Below are 15,432 nucleotides of genomic sequence, written 5' to 3' on the forward strand. Positions count from 1 at the left end.
GGATCCAATCCTGATCTACTGGCCAACAACAAACACACCTTCTTTCTATTAATTTAGTGAATTTACACCACTAGAGGTGCTGAAGGAGACTCTGTCCAAGACCTGTGAATCTGACTCCTGCCCTACATGGTTAGTAAAGGAGAATCATGAGCAATGAGTGCCACTCTTGACTGAAATGGCCAATGCCTCATTCAGTGGAAGAATCTTCCCTTCCCCATTCAGATATGAAATAGTCCAACCAATACCCACGATGCTTCAGATCTAGTTGGTTACCACTTTCAAATGTTCTGTTCCTGAGCAAGCTTACAGATGATTTAGCTAAAGGCTGGCACAATCTGGATTCAGATCAGAGTACAGGAAGGAAACAGCATTACTAGCTTTATTGGATGATCTTCTGCTCTTGATGGATGGAGGGTAGATATCCAGTCTAATTCTCCTGGATCTCTCTGCAGCATTTGTCACAGTTGATCATGAGATACTACTGACCTGCCTGAATTTAGTTCTTAATTTTAATGAAAGAAGTGGTGGGGCTCAAGCAATTAGGTTTCGGGGCTCAAGCAATTTTTTTACATTCATAACTGATGCAGCAAGCCCAGAGGTGCCAGGGCTATGAACTGCCAAGCCTATAGGTGCTGGTGTTCAGCCCTGGCAAGCCCACAAATTAAGTACAGCCTGAAGTAGGTTGCATGAGGCCAGGGGAATGCACTGAAATGATATGACTTTTTCATGGAGAGACATACCCAAAAAGTACTAATTGGATACTGCATCTCCACCTGTGGAGTCCCATAAAGATCTATCCTCTCTGATACTAGTTCACCTTGTTCATGGTCATGTAGAGTAAGACATGGATGAAAGTGGCAACAGTATGCCACTTTAATAACAGTGTGCCTTCAATGATTAACATAGCAAAGCAGACAAAATAAACTTTAAAACTAATAATTAAAATAAACTCACACTTCCCCCACAGAGGAAAAAAAAGGAGAAAAAGAGAATCATGCATAACAAATGCCATTGCACATTGCATAATGCAGTTCTGGAAAGCACTCAGACTCTACAGTGATGAGAGCACTGAAAGATTTAGAATAGAATCTCAGTCCTGGAGCTCAAGTGGGCATCCTCTTCATCCTACTCGATTTCAGACATAACAGCTATGCTGTGTATCATTTGTTGCAGCATCACATCAACATAATATGTTAGTGTTGCAGGGAAAGGGCATATAAATTACAGAAGTGTCTGACAGAAGCAGTACTGTCCTCTTCATCCTCATTACATGTACAGCTCACTGTTTCTGTGGAACTGATTTTCCTTTAGTTGCAGTGGTCTGACCTATTGAGTACTTCTGCGTACTGAATGAGTCAGGCCTTCTGCAGATTTACTGCACCCTTTAATAGATCATACAGAATGAGTCTGTACACACTTTCAGATGTTCTGTTGAATGAATCAGGACTCCCACTTTATTCTATGTGCATATTCACAGAATATTTTTCTCATGGACTCCTATACTTGTAAAAGGAAATTCCACTTTCTTGCGTACAGACATGCAGAGTTAACAGAACAGTGGGAGATCACAGCCTGAAGATAATTCCACTTGGCTTACTCAAGGATATGTGTTTCCAGAAGAATGTTATTGATCTCTGATAATCTTCGGATTAGCTGTTACATTTCAAGATTGTATCAGAAACCACTGAGGCACTAGAGGATTCCTAAATTGTTAAAATAATGGCAATAGCATACTCCTTTAACCTTTGTACACCCCCCAAAATGGCTAACCTGTTTTTGGCCAAACTTAAAAAAAAAACACAAACAAACAAAAAAAAACCACCTTCAGACAGCCTGAGTGGATTCAGAAGTGGAAAAGCTCAGTAGGAAAGGTGAAAGTTTGGCAAAATTTGTATGCTCCATAAAAGGTCATTTTAGATTTTAGATTAGACACCCTTGTGCAACTTTAACTATGCCTGTAGCTGCACGTTCCCACTTTAACAAGAGGCAAGTGATAAGGTTATCAATAAGGTTTTTTCTACTATCTTCTAGGTTCACCTTATGCTATAGAAGTCGCACACAATAGTAGGTCAGGTTTTAGTTTCGTATCTGTTTTACATTGGTGAAACTTTATAGGGTTCAGTGGAATTACTCCTGATTGAAACTGGTGTGAAAGAGGGTAAAACCAGGCCCATAGTATCTATAAACAATTCTAAAACTCTAGCAAGAATGTTCTCTTAATTTTGTAATGTACTTTCTACAAAAGAGCCTTTTTTATCATGGCTGACTTATTGTCTCCCAAATGCGATACAACAGGAACATCAATTACTTCAAAGTGTTCTTATATGCACTGGATTTTTTCCCTCCAGGCCAAAAATGACTGCAATGATCTAGCTCGACCAGTCTCATCATGGTTCACCACTTGTGCAGAATACTGAAAGGGCACATAGGTGCACAAGCCTTCTAAACTCTTCTCAGGATGCATCAGTTATGCAATCCAAGTTTCCCACAGTGCAGAAAACTATTGGGAGGTTGCATCGAATGTTGAAACACAAATCAAAATTCCATAATCCCAAATAGAATATTATATGGACAAAGAGGTGAAGGAAATATTCTCAGTGAAATTCAAAATAGGCACATATCCTCATTTCATTGCCCCACTTCCCCCAGAATAGCTATAGTCAGGAGTGTACAAGAATTTAAAATATTCCTTCCAATACATGTTACACTGAGGATGGAACATTGAATTTCATGCGCCATCATGTTTGTCTATTCACCTAGACATCTCAACCATCTCCAAATTGTTAGCCTGGACTAACCTAAATAACACAACTTTCTCTAATCATGAGTAACCTAATAATCTTGTGTCATAAGTAAATTTTGCCATCTCCACTTTTCCAGGTCATCAATAGACATATATTTTCTTCAAATTAAGCAATATCCATCCTAGTAGCACTTGGAGGAGAGGAAGGTGATCAGGAACGATCAACATGGATTCACCAAGGGCAAGTCATGCCTGACTAACCTGATTGCCTTCTATGATGAGATAACTGGCCCTATGGATATGGGGAAAGCGGTGGATGTGATATATCTTGACTTTAGCCAATTTTTTGATACAGTCTCCCACAGTATTTTTGCTAGCAATTTAAAGAAGTATGGATTGGATGAATGGACTACAAGGAGAGAAAGCTGGCTAGATTGTCAGGTTCAGTGGTCAATGGCTTGATATCTAGTTGGCAGCCGGTATCAAGTGGAGTGCTCCAGGGGTTGGTCCTGGGGCTGGTTTTGTTCAACACCTTTATTAATGATCTGGATGATGGGACAAATTGCACTGTTGGCAAGTTCGCAGATGACACTAAGCTGGGGGGAGAGGTATATGTGCTGGAGGGTAGGGATAGGATACAGAGTGACCTAGACAAATTGGAGGATTGGGCCAAAAGAAATCTGATGAGATTCAACAAGGACAATTGCAGAGTCCTGCACTTAAGAAGGAAGAATCCCATGCACCTCTACAGACTGGGGACCAACTGGCTAAGAAGCAGTTCTGCATAAAAGGACATGGGGATTACAGTGGATGAGAAGCTGGATATGAGTCAGCAGTGTGCCCTTGTTGCCAAGAAAGCCAAGAGCATATTAGGCTGTATAAGTAGGAGCATTGCCAGGAGATCAAGGGAAGTGATTATTCCCCTCTATTTGGCACTGGTGAGGCCACATCTGGAGTATTGTATCCAGTTTTGGACCCCCACTACAGAAGGGATGTGGAAAAATTGGAGAGAGTCCAGTGGAGGGCAATGAAAATTATTAGGGGGCTGGGGCACATAACTTACAAGGAGAGGCTGAGGGAACTGGAGTTATTTAGTCTGCAGAAGAGAAGAGTGAGGGAGGATTTGAGAGCAGCCTTCAACTACCTGGGGAGGGGGGGTTCCAAAGAGGATGGAGCTCGGCTGTTCTCAGTGGTGGCAGATGACAGAACAAGAAGCAATGGTCTCAAGTTGCAGTGGGGGAGGTCTAGGTTCGATATTAGGAAACACTGTTTCACTAGGAGGGTGGTGAAGCACTGGAATGGGTTACCTAGGGAGGTGGTGGAATCTCCATCCTTAGAGGTTTTTAAGGCCCTGGCTAGGATGATTTACTTGGTGTTGGTCCTGCTTTGAGCAGGGGATTGGACTAGATGACCTCCTGAGATCTCTTCCAACCCTAATATTCTATGATTCTAATATAGAACCCTGGGTACCTCCATTGCTAACTGTTTGCCATGCTGAAAAAGGATCAATTGACTATGTGATATCTGACATATCATAATTCCACACATACTTAGAATCAAGAATAGCGGTAAAGCACAAAATAACTGTAGGTAAAGGTTGACTTTACCTTTGGTGAATGGTGAATACTACAACGCCAATAAATTACCATTTTGACTCAGAGGATACAGAAATTAAAATTCTACAAGATGCTGAGGGTTTGAAGTCTGTCACTCTGAAAACTTCTTAATTTTTCTCTCTTTTGGACAAAAAGTATGAATTTTTGACTAAGCTGGCATGCTCAGGATGATACACTGTATGTGCATTTCATCAATAATTTCTATATCACTTGTCCAATAAGCAAACTCCCTGTTCAGTGGGAAGAAAAAAAGCACGGATCATTTTCATCAAGTATCTACAAGCTTGATAGATTGGGAGTCTACTAATCCTGCAACAATTCAGATCAAAGCATATAAGGGAAGCCATCTGACTGAAAAGGAATGAAGACTTCCTAGAAGACAATTCAGTGTTGTGCCCATAATCCCACTGTAGCTCTCTGTTGGATATGACTATAAATAAAATGCTTATAGTGGAAGAACAGACAACTATAGCTCAGAACTCATAGCTATAGTCAATTTCAATTTGCAGTCTTAAAAGGAATTTTTAACTAGCCTCATCTCATTTAAAACAATTAAAACAAAACTCAACAAAAAAACACCCCAAAAGGAAGGGACAAAAACAAATCTCTTGCTGCATTATTCAATTAATGTTGTGGCACTTTATTTTGTACGTGGGATTGATTTTTATTGCCTCATATATTCTGAGACAATGGTGATTACTGATTATCACTTAATTAGAACACAGGGAAGTTAAATGTTGATTAGCTAACACTTCATTTAAAACCCTTAATGAATTGTATTAAGACCTTTTTTTAGATTCTACTATTATTTGTAATTAGATGAGTCCCACAGATTTCTGCATACCAAAATTTGTGTAAAGAAAAAATATGATATATATTAAAATTGATGAGGGGAGAAACTCAAATTACTGTAATAAATATGCCTGAGTTCCCTTTGAAAACCTTCTATTGTCAGATGCTAATGACACCTGATTTCAAGTACTAGATACCAGCAGAAGTTAAAAAAAAAAATCAAAGGTTGTTTTAACAGTCTATTGTATAATACCCAAATTAGGTATTTCTTTCAGCGCTCAGGAAGCTTTGAGTGACACATGCAGGATTCTTATATCCTACGTAAGAATCGATTGATCTATTAATATATCTTCAAATAGTATTTTGCTCTCCCTTGTTTGTTTAATTTGGAATAGTGGAATTTTAACTTCTCCAATGAAAAATCAATATGTTTGAAACTATAAAAACGTAAACAACTATTAATAATAAGTTTGCCATGGGTCTGAATCTACAACCCTTATCTCTCAAAGTGATCTGTGAACAAATCAGGATGGATAATTTGTGAACAGTTTAATGAATAAAACTGGTGTGTCTGGTTCACTAATATCTGTGGGGTCCCATTATTCATTTTATGAGTATTCAGATGAAGACTGGTTAATGCTACAAATGTCTTCAAAACCTCCAATGTTCAAACTCTAGTGTGTGCAATCATTTGCTTGTAAAATCAGTATAGGAAGTTCTTCCATATCCATTTCTAAACATCTTTTTCAGTTAGAAGATGAAATGGGGAGAAGGGACATTGTAGGCGCATATATCTATAAAACAAAGAATAATGACTGAGCAGCAGCAGGAGGAAGAGACAATTGAGGGTCATGTTTAGCCACCATTACCACAAGTGGTAGCAGTGAAGCCTGGTAGGATTTTAGGCTCTGGGATAGCCTTAATAATTTAAAGCCATGCTGGCATAGCTACTATTCAGACCAATTCTGAAGGCACTGGAGAATATATTCTTTTTTTTATTTTTAATTGTTCCTCCATTCTGCATCTTCTAATTATGTAACAATCATTGCATTTTCTTTCAGTTCCAGGAACTTGACCAAAAAGTTATATGTTCCTAACAACTTCTGAATTCCAACACCAATTTCCAGCTGAACTTTTCTTTCTAAATCAGGTACTACTTTTTCATCCCAGCCACTTTTTGATCAAAATTGATTCTCATAAACTTAAATTCTGCTCTCATCCGTATGGGAGCAATTTTTCATTGCACAATTTTAACATCTTTGCTTATTCTGTAGTATCAAAATTTTTGATACTACCATAAACCCCCAGTTTCTTTTGACATGATACTTTTAATATGTCTTATTTATGTATTAACACTCCTTTATTCAACATGAGATTGTAGTTAGGTAACTTTTTAAAGGGTATTGATTTTTATCTCTCTCTCCTTCTAAGTTCCACACAATCTTACTAAGGAAGTCTCTGGTTCTACAGGTGTAGGGATAAAAAGGATTGACAAAAAAGGGATAGAAATATTTCTAAAAAGCAACAGAGAGTCCTGTGGCACCTTTAAGACTAACAGATGTATTGGAGCATAAGCTTTCGTACCCACTTCGTCAGATGTATTCACCCACGAAAGCTTATGCTCCAATACATCTGTTAGTCTTAAAGGTGCCACAGGACTTTCTGTTGCTTTTTACAGATCCAGATTCACACGGCTACCCCAGTGATACTCAAATATTTCTAAAACATTTTTGACATAATTACCTCAAAATCTTCTATAGATGCCAGATATGGCAGTGCTGTGTGCTATAAAAAGTTATATAGTTGATTATTTAGAATTATTGCAAAGTTTACTTGGTCTTTTTTTTGTCTTAGAGGCAGAGAAACTCTTGGCCACTTAAGCTTCAAGGACAATTGACCAAAATGTCACAGGTGGTGGCTTCATTAGAAAGACCCCCATGATGCGAATGTTATTGATTTTTCCTCATACAATGATTGGCAGTCAAGGATTGGCCATTGATGTGTGAGTTTGCAGAGGTGCTGAACTTGACACTGACCCATCAGCTTCTGTTGACAAAAGTGTGCCTCTGATTTAGTGAACAGCCAATTAATGGATTGAAATTAGTTTGTTTAAATCAAAAGCTTTTATTAGAACCAAGCTGTCAGTTTCCATTTGTAAAACAAACTGGAGAGAATCTCTGGTGAATTGGTGCACACAGCCATTACGTGTTCCCAACCTCCGCCCAGCCCGTGCCGCTTCCCGCAGCTCCCATTGGCTGGGAACGGCGAACCGCAACCAGTGGAAGCTGCAAGCAGCCGTACCTGCAGACAATCAGGTAGTGTCTCGCGGCCTGCCAGGGGCTTACCCTGAAGAAGCCGTGAACCAAGTTTGGGAACCTCTGGCTTAAGACCATCAAAGAATTAGAGGCTTCAGCCTCACTTTCTCTGTCATCTGTTGAGGAATGGCATTGTTTCAAGTCATTGGTGCTGACTGCTGCCAGTTTGGTACTGGTGCCTTAGCCCTTCAAAATGCCAACCAAGGAGCTGTCAGGAGATGTTCATTGCAGTTGGAGCTAAGAAAAAAAGCAAGACTATAATTTGAGTCAAAATACATGTTTCAGAGGAATCCTTTGAGGATGAGGACTGATAAGGATTACTCTATATCTGACTTATCAGTCCCCATCCTCATAGGAAACCTGCAGAACACTTTTCTAAGACAAGCCTGGGATCTTAAATTCAAAAATTTGCTAGACACTACAAATCATGGTCTTAATAAGACACTAGATTTATGGCTTATCTCAACTATCTGTAATCCACCAACCCTTTTTGTTCTATGACTAAAGGGGTATTAAAAGGCTACTTCACCTTGAATGGTTCCTTAGAATATGTGCTCATTCCTTATACACACTCTGAACTATCTGTTCAATCTTGTATTTAGCTGTGACACTCTCAATACCTTTCCCAGAACTGAAGCAGAGATCTGTGTAACTTGAAAGCTTGTCTCTCTCACCAACAGAAGATGGTCCAATATAAGTTATTACCTCACCCACCTTGTCTTTCGAATATTCTTGGAGTGACATAGCTATAACAACACTGCATTGAGACATGAGAAGTAATTCTTCCATTCTACTCTGTGCTGATAAAACCTCAGCTAGAGTACTGTGTCCAGTTCTGTGTGCCACACGTGAGGCATGAGGTGGACAAACTGAAGAAAGTCCAGAGGAGAGCAAGAAACATGATTAAAGGTCTAGAAAACATGACCTTTGAGGGAAGATTGAAAAAACTGGGCTTGTTTAGTCTGGAGACGAGATGACTGAGGAGAGACATGATAGTTTTCAAATACATAAAAGGTTGTTACAAGGAGGAGGGTGAAATTAAGCTGTGGGCTTAAATTGCAGCATGGGAGTTTAGGCTAGACATTAGGAATAACTTCCTAACTGTCAGGGTAGTTAAGCACTGAAATAAATTGCCTAGGGAAGTTGTAGAATCTACATCACTGGAAGCTTTTAAAAACAGGTTAGACAAACACCTGTCACAAATGGTCTAGTTATTATTTAGTCCTGCCTTGAGTACAGGGGACTGGACTAGATGACCTACCGAGGTCACTTCCAGTTATACACTTCTATGATTTGAGGGCAAATGCCCAATGGCTTCAGCTTTGGAACATCATCAAGTAATTGTTTAAGAACTATACAAAACTCTGGTGATTGACTCAGGCAGCCAGTTTAGAACAGGCTGCCAGTAGGCACAATCTTTGCAGACTCTACTCAACCTTGCAGTGTCTGCAGTAAAAGGTGGCACTAGTTTCTCCAGTAAAAAATCAGGATGGCAGCATTTGCCAGGGTCTGCAAAATCAGTTGCATTGATGGGAAGATTACTTAAAGATGCTCTTCAGTTGTCCCCTGTGGAATTAGGAAACAAGCTGGATACCTACCATTAACTCTAACCTAGCTTTTCATTCCATTACAGAGTTCTATCAGTAACACTATCTTCCTAGGGATGCTAATGCTCCTCAGCAAATGCCACAAGCTTGCTCAACACATTGAATCAAAGGCCTGACAGAAGTCTATAAAAAGTACTGTGCCTGGCTTATTAAATGTAGCCATCTTCTTGAAAGTTAAAGATCTGGTTGACAGTTGTAGGGATGTGGCAGTCATCCTTCCCCTTTTGGGTTGGAGGGAGGCCACACCGAATCACTATGCCATTGGGATTGCCAGTTAGTATCTGGGGAAACTAGCAAATAGGCATTAGCATCCCAGGCAGTTCAACAGGGCTAAACCCCCAATAATCAACAGGCTCCAGCCCTTAGGCAGAAACAGGGCCTCTCAGGAGTCTGTATGCTCTGGCCCTGAGCCCAAGGGAGAGCAGCCAACAGTCTATAGTACCTGGGCCCTTTAGAAAGGGACCAAGCAAACCCAGTAGTCCATGGGTTCTGGACCCTTTAAGCAGGGGCACAGCAAACTCTGGAGCCAATTAGCTCTGAGTTCCGGACGCAGAGGCAGAACAAACACTCAGGAGTCAATTAGCTCTGAGCCGTTGATGCAAGGACATAGCAAAAGCCCCAGGGGTCAGGCATCCGAGCTCTCGTGGATGATCGATGAATGCAGACCTCTTGGCCTGGCAAGGGAGACTGTCACCCCAGGGTTGGGGTGGCGGGTGGTACCCAGTCCCACCCTACTCCACTGGGCAGTGACCCAGGCACTAACAATGGCAGAGTGGTCCGCCACTTGGTTTGCGGGGATGCAGCCACAAGATGCCGACCATGCTTCAGGCAGCACTACAGCCAGACTGAAGACGGCTGTCCCTGGGCTACCTCCTCTCCTCCCCTTGGGGTGTACCTGGAACCACGGACATCTTCCATCTCCTCCAGGTAGGTGGCCAGCGGCAGTGCTGACAGGTCTGCGGTAGACGCCGCTTCCCCAGTGGGCAGGGCGTTGCTGGGCTTGTCAGCAGCTGGGAGTGAGCAGGATCCATCTGCCTGCCTTGGTGTCTCAGCCCCAACTAAGCTGGAGGCCTCATCCTTTATACTTCCTGTTCCTGTTACCCACTTCCAGTGGGAGTGGCAAGGCAGGTCTGGGTCCGCTCACTTGGGCAGAGTGGGTGGTTCCTCCCCCTCTGGCTCTGAGGGAGGCCACACTGCCTCACTACACAGTGTGACAATGAGGTCTAAAGCTGCACTGAGTATTCTGACCCTAACCATGAAGGTCATTGTTGATTCAAGATATTAACATGGAAGCAAGGTTGTTTCCTGGGCCTGACAACGGTGTAATATCTCTGTAGTAGATACATGCATCCTTATGCATTTTGAACAGAGGCAGAATAGCATCCTTCTTCCTCTGGATGATATCCAGTCATTGGGGATGATATTTGTGCACCGGATGGTCTAGATTGAAGCCTGTGCAGCTGTGGTACACAAATATTCTCAGCTCTCTTCCAGTCAGGGGTGATGTTATAAACTCCTCATGCCTTTCCAAACTTTGGCTTATGGACTGTGATCTAGATCTCTTCTTGGTTGAAAGAAGGTGGGTCTACCGCAACTTCCCACCCCACTTTAAGACTAGGTCCTATCACCATTGTTGCTGTAAATCATCACTGATTTGCTGATGGGTAAGCTGTAAAAAGCAGCTATAAGTAGCATTGAGAAAACATCAATTTGCTTTGAGATTGCAAATATATGAGGACATTGCCTTGTTTATTCACTTGGGAGAAAAACTGCAGCAGATAGTTAATCTGGTTGGATGAGAAGCAGTGCTCACTGACTTGATTATCAATCCAGACAAAATTAAGTCCTGGGCTATTACCATCAAGCAGCCTCCAACTCTAGATCACAACCAGCTCAATAGTATCCTGTCTGAAATGGATATGGTGCAGGGGGCAACTGTTAAATATTTGTGTCGTAGGTAGTGATATACCTATCTCATAGAACTGAAAGGTCGTTGAGTCCTGCCTTCACTAGCAGGACCAAGTACTGACTTTGCCCCAGATCCCTAAGTGGCCTCCTCAAGGAGTGAACTCATAACCCTGTGTTTAGCAGGTCAGTGCTCAAACCACTGATCTATCCCTCCCCCCTTGCTACTAGAGGATGTTCAAAAGATGTGGATGCGTGCGTCGCATCAGCTGCCGCCATGTTCCAGGCCCTTCAGTAGCATCTGTGGAGCTGGTGGGACATCATGCTGCCTATGAAGCTTCAGCTCTACAGATCAGGGTTATGTTAACTTGACTGTATGGCTGTGAAATGTGGGTGCTGAGGAAGGCTGATGAACAGCAGACTGACATTCTTGATTCTCATTGTTTTCATCAGCTGCTCCATAGTAAGTGACAGGACAAAATCAGAAATGAGGATATGCATAGCCAAACCCAGCAACTTCCTCCATCAGAACTGGTCTGGTTTGGGTGACTTTCATAGAATGAATGTATTATTAGGATGGAAGACCAACACATTCCAATAAGTGTTTATCAAGGGATGCTACTAAATGGATGGAGATCATGTGGCCACAAAAAGGTTTGGTGGCATGATCAGATGACCAGTGATAGACATAGATTGAACATCCAGCCAGATTATTTTAAGGACATAGATAGAGATCAGTCCAGATAGTGCTTGATCTGCAAGAAGGCCATATGCCTTTGCAATTTGCCTTGATGATAATGATTTAGGATCATGTGTATAATTTGCTTGTTGCTTTATCACTGATGGCAATTGTGGCCATGCAAAACAAATGCAGATAAAATTCTTATAATCACAGCCCTGTCTCTTCATGCATTCTAAAAGTTTTGGGCCAGATCCTCAGCCGGTATAAATCAGTATAAATCCATTGACTTCAACAGAGTTATGCTGATTTAGGCTAGCTGAAGATCTGGCACTATTGGCACAAAGCACAGAAAGGTAAATAGCACTAAGAGGTAGCCCCCATAGGGACTAATTGCACTAATACTTCACTTTAACTGATTTTGCAATTGGGATACAAAGTAGGTTATTAAATTAACATACAATTATTTGCTTGCTCTTTTAAAAAAAGACAACATCTGTCTTAGAACTTGCTGGTATAGATCCTCAGGATTCAATTCAAACACTTCACAGGGCTCTGTGGTGGGGATATATTTAATCTAACTGAGGCTGGGTAGGTAAACTGATCAATACTGACCTGGTTTAAATTTAGTCCAACAGCTTGTAAAAGTAAACGAGGCAAATAGAACATCCAAGTTTTGAGGTAATAGCATAGTCCGATTAAGGTGAGATGAATAGACCAGTCTATTGTTTAAGGGAATTATGTCCTTTATCTGGTAATGACAGTGAAAGCAAAGTATGAAGAAGCAGACAGTTAAATATGACCAGTGGCATTTCTACAGGGAGCATACATAGAATTGTTTGTTTGTTTGATTTTAAATACTTTGCAATGACAATAAACATTAAAAAAGTATTGATGTTTCCTCAGCAGATTCACTTTTAATGGCTTTTAATCTTTTGCATCAGATGGTACCTTGATCCTAACCTTCCTCTACTGGCTTTGATAGCTATAGACTCCACATGTTTGCATTCAGAAGACTTGTATACAATCAGCAGCCTGACTTTCCTTTAGCCTACATTTGTCCTGTGGCAGGAATAATCAGGAAAATGATTTGCACCAAAGCTCATCAGCTTTCCTCATTAGTCTCTAGAAATGGCTTAAACACTGCACTTAGTGCCAGTTATAGTGGTCTCCTCTTGCAATATAGACACTAGGGACTATATCATAGTATATAAAAGGTGTACAGCCATATATGAAAACTTGTTCAATTTGCTGGATATATAGTATAATTATTTTCATAATAGTGATACTAACTTGTTTCATTGGCTGAATGGTGTTATCTGATATCCTGCTGGAGGTATTCTGGAGTAGGTTTTGCTGGAGACTCAAATTGGTCTCAGAATCCTATTAGTTTTAGTATAGTCCTTATTGAATCTGATTGGAAAATGGGAAAGCATTTAGGTGAGGGGCAAGATTAAAATATTTATGAAACTCTCCCCCCATTTCACCAGAATTCAAAATGGTAAAATAATGTTCCAATTTGAAAAATCCCAATAGCGCTAGTTGTTAGCTGTCTACCTTACCCTTCACATCTGGATTATTACAGTCCTAAACATAACAATGAAAGGCAGAGTCAAAACTCTCATTGACTTCCATAGGGTCAGGACATCACTGTATTCCAATATCAATCCCTTGAGTTATCAATTCCTAAAGTGAGTTGACCTCACCATTACTCTATCTCTTAAACATTAATCCAGCTGCTTGCATGAACAGTTTTAGTAGTTATTTTGTAAACAAATTTTCTAGAGTTTCTAACTCTAAATAACTAGCCATTTGATTTCAAGAATACCTTAGCCCTTTTTTTGTGTGTGCAAAAAGGTTATCTTTGCATGCTTATTATATCTCTTTGTGTGCAGTAAAGCTGGTTGGGAATTTTTTGACAAACCTTTTTTTTTTCCCCTCAGAAAATGCTGATTTGTCAAAACTGAAACTTTTTGCAGGAATAAATCAGTTTTAATGAAGCTTGCATCAGGAAATATTTTGCATGCTCAAGATGGAATTTCTGGTCAAAATGAGGGAGAGAGAGAGAGAAACCTCACCATGATTGCCAATTCTTTTCTTGCTATAGCCCTTTTCACATTAATTTGTGCTGATAAATGCAATCACAAATTTCTCCCTTGGAAAAATGTATTCTCAAGTGCCTTAGGAATTAGATCTGAATGGTAGTGCATCACCTATACCTGACATATGAGTGAACATATTGACAATAAAATCAAATGATGCCTTTGCTAGTATTTGAAAACCTGCATTAAAGGCTTGCTAGTAAATAATTTATCATTCAAAATGTAGGTATCTGGGATTTTTAAAAGTCTCTTTTCTTTTACTTTCTGTTGCTTTGATTGAATCTGAGACTTAGATTTATGATATATATATTAAAATAAGCAATGGATCGGCTGAGCTCCCACTGCAAGGTACAAATTGCCAATATAATCTATCTGAAGGATACAAATCTGTAGAATCAGATAAATGTGCTGAATGTATTTTATCAAGTCTGTGTCAACCATTTTGTAACTTTCTGTCAATGAAGTTTCCATAAGAAATATATTGAAATTACTTACCTTTGTTTCGCAAAACAAATCAACTCCCTACAGACATTTTTCTATCAAAGATTTATCTAGAAGTGACAATGGGGACAGAGGATAATTTTCTATCATATCTTGCCTTCCATATTCATGTGTACCTGTGGAGAATGTTAGGGCATGTATTGCATTTATATTATTGTAGGTACGTGGGAGGTAAAATGTGGGTGGAAGAGAGAGATTGGTTTAAAACATATGGAGTCTGTGAGGACCCATTGGGTTGCTAGGAGCCACTCTGGAATGTTTGTTCCAAAGTCAGCAGGTGGGGAGGTATGCGTCTGTGGAGACTTGCCCACCAGGTATGTTTTGCTTCAGGCTGGTTGAAGTTGCCAAGAAAGCTCTCTCCTGACTCCAGAGACTGCTCCATCAGGGAAAACAGAGGCACAGGCTTCCAAGATGGTAGTGGAGAGACCACTGGGAGAACATTGGACTCCATGGTTTATGAAAAGGAAGCCTGAACTGGAGTATGAAATAAGTCTTTCTGTCACCCGAAAAGGACAGTGGGCACTTCCAGATGATAATACTGGAGGTCAATCCTAGGCTTTAATTGTAAATAGTACATTAAAAGTTTGTTAATTCATTCTGGAGGGGAATTCTGATGAATGAGGATTTCTGTAGCTTCCTTCGAAGAATGCCTATCATATGACATCACAGTTATCATATGGATAACTGTGAAAAGGTCCATGCACAAAAGGATAGTTTTCCACCTTCTCACTACGTACAGATGTTATAAAAAACACTCTTGTTTGGTGCTGCTACTGGTCATACAGCTAAGGCGCCAGCTGATATCTCAGGTTGTGAGCTAACATAACAAAGGGGAGTACACTTCCTCATCTGATGGATCAAATATAATCTGCCTACCTTCCAGTTATTTCCCCTCCAGTTATTTTCCCACAGCCCATCAGCATTATTTCTCTACTATCCTGAATGACTTTCAGCTAGCTAATTTTCAACTAAGCCATAATGTCCTTAGCTAGGTACCTTAAAAAGATGATCAACCACACCACACTGAAAAAAACCCAGAGATATAGCATGGAGTGCCATGGCATTGCAAATCATGTCAGTATCCCCTTTAACAGCTAATTGAAAAGGCATCGGAACAGAAGACAATCTTAAAATGCCCCACAACAGGGAGACACTGAGTTTGACTAGCACTA

The 15,432-nt window shown here is 40.5% G+C and overlaps 1 protein-coding gene across 4 annotated transcripts in view; it reads left to right on the forward strand.

Moving 5' to 3' along the window:
- The window catches only part of MYOM2 (myomesin 2), a 228,002-nt gene that overhangs the window by 171,042 nt on the left and 41,528 nt on the right, over positions 1 to 15,432 (forward strand). Inside the window, exon 40 of one of the 4 annotated variants that reach the window (XM_065590163.1) lies at positions 2,881 to 5,425. The exons of the other annotated variants lie outside the window; for them this stretch is intronic. The gene's annotated coding sequence lies outside the window, so the exon portion shown is untranslated. Of the gene's footprint in view, positions 1 to 2,880; positions 5,426 to 15,432 lie in introns of those variants that run through there. 4 annotated transcript variants of the gene reach the window in all.

Source organism: Chrysemys picta, chromosome 3 (genome assembly GCF_011386835.1).
Source record: "Chrysemys picta bellii isolate R12L10 chromosome 3, ASM1138683v2, whole genome shotgun sequence".
NCBI lineage: Eukaryota > Metazoa > Chordata > Testudines > Emydidae > Chrysemys > Chrysemys picta.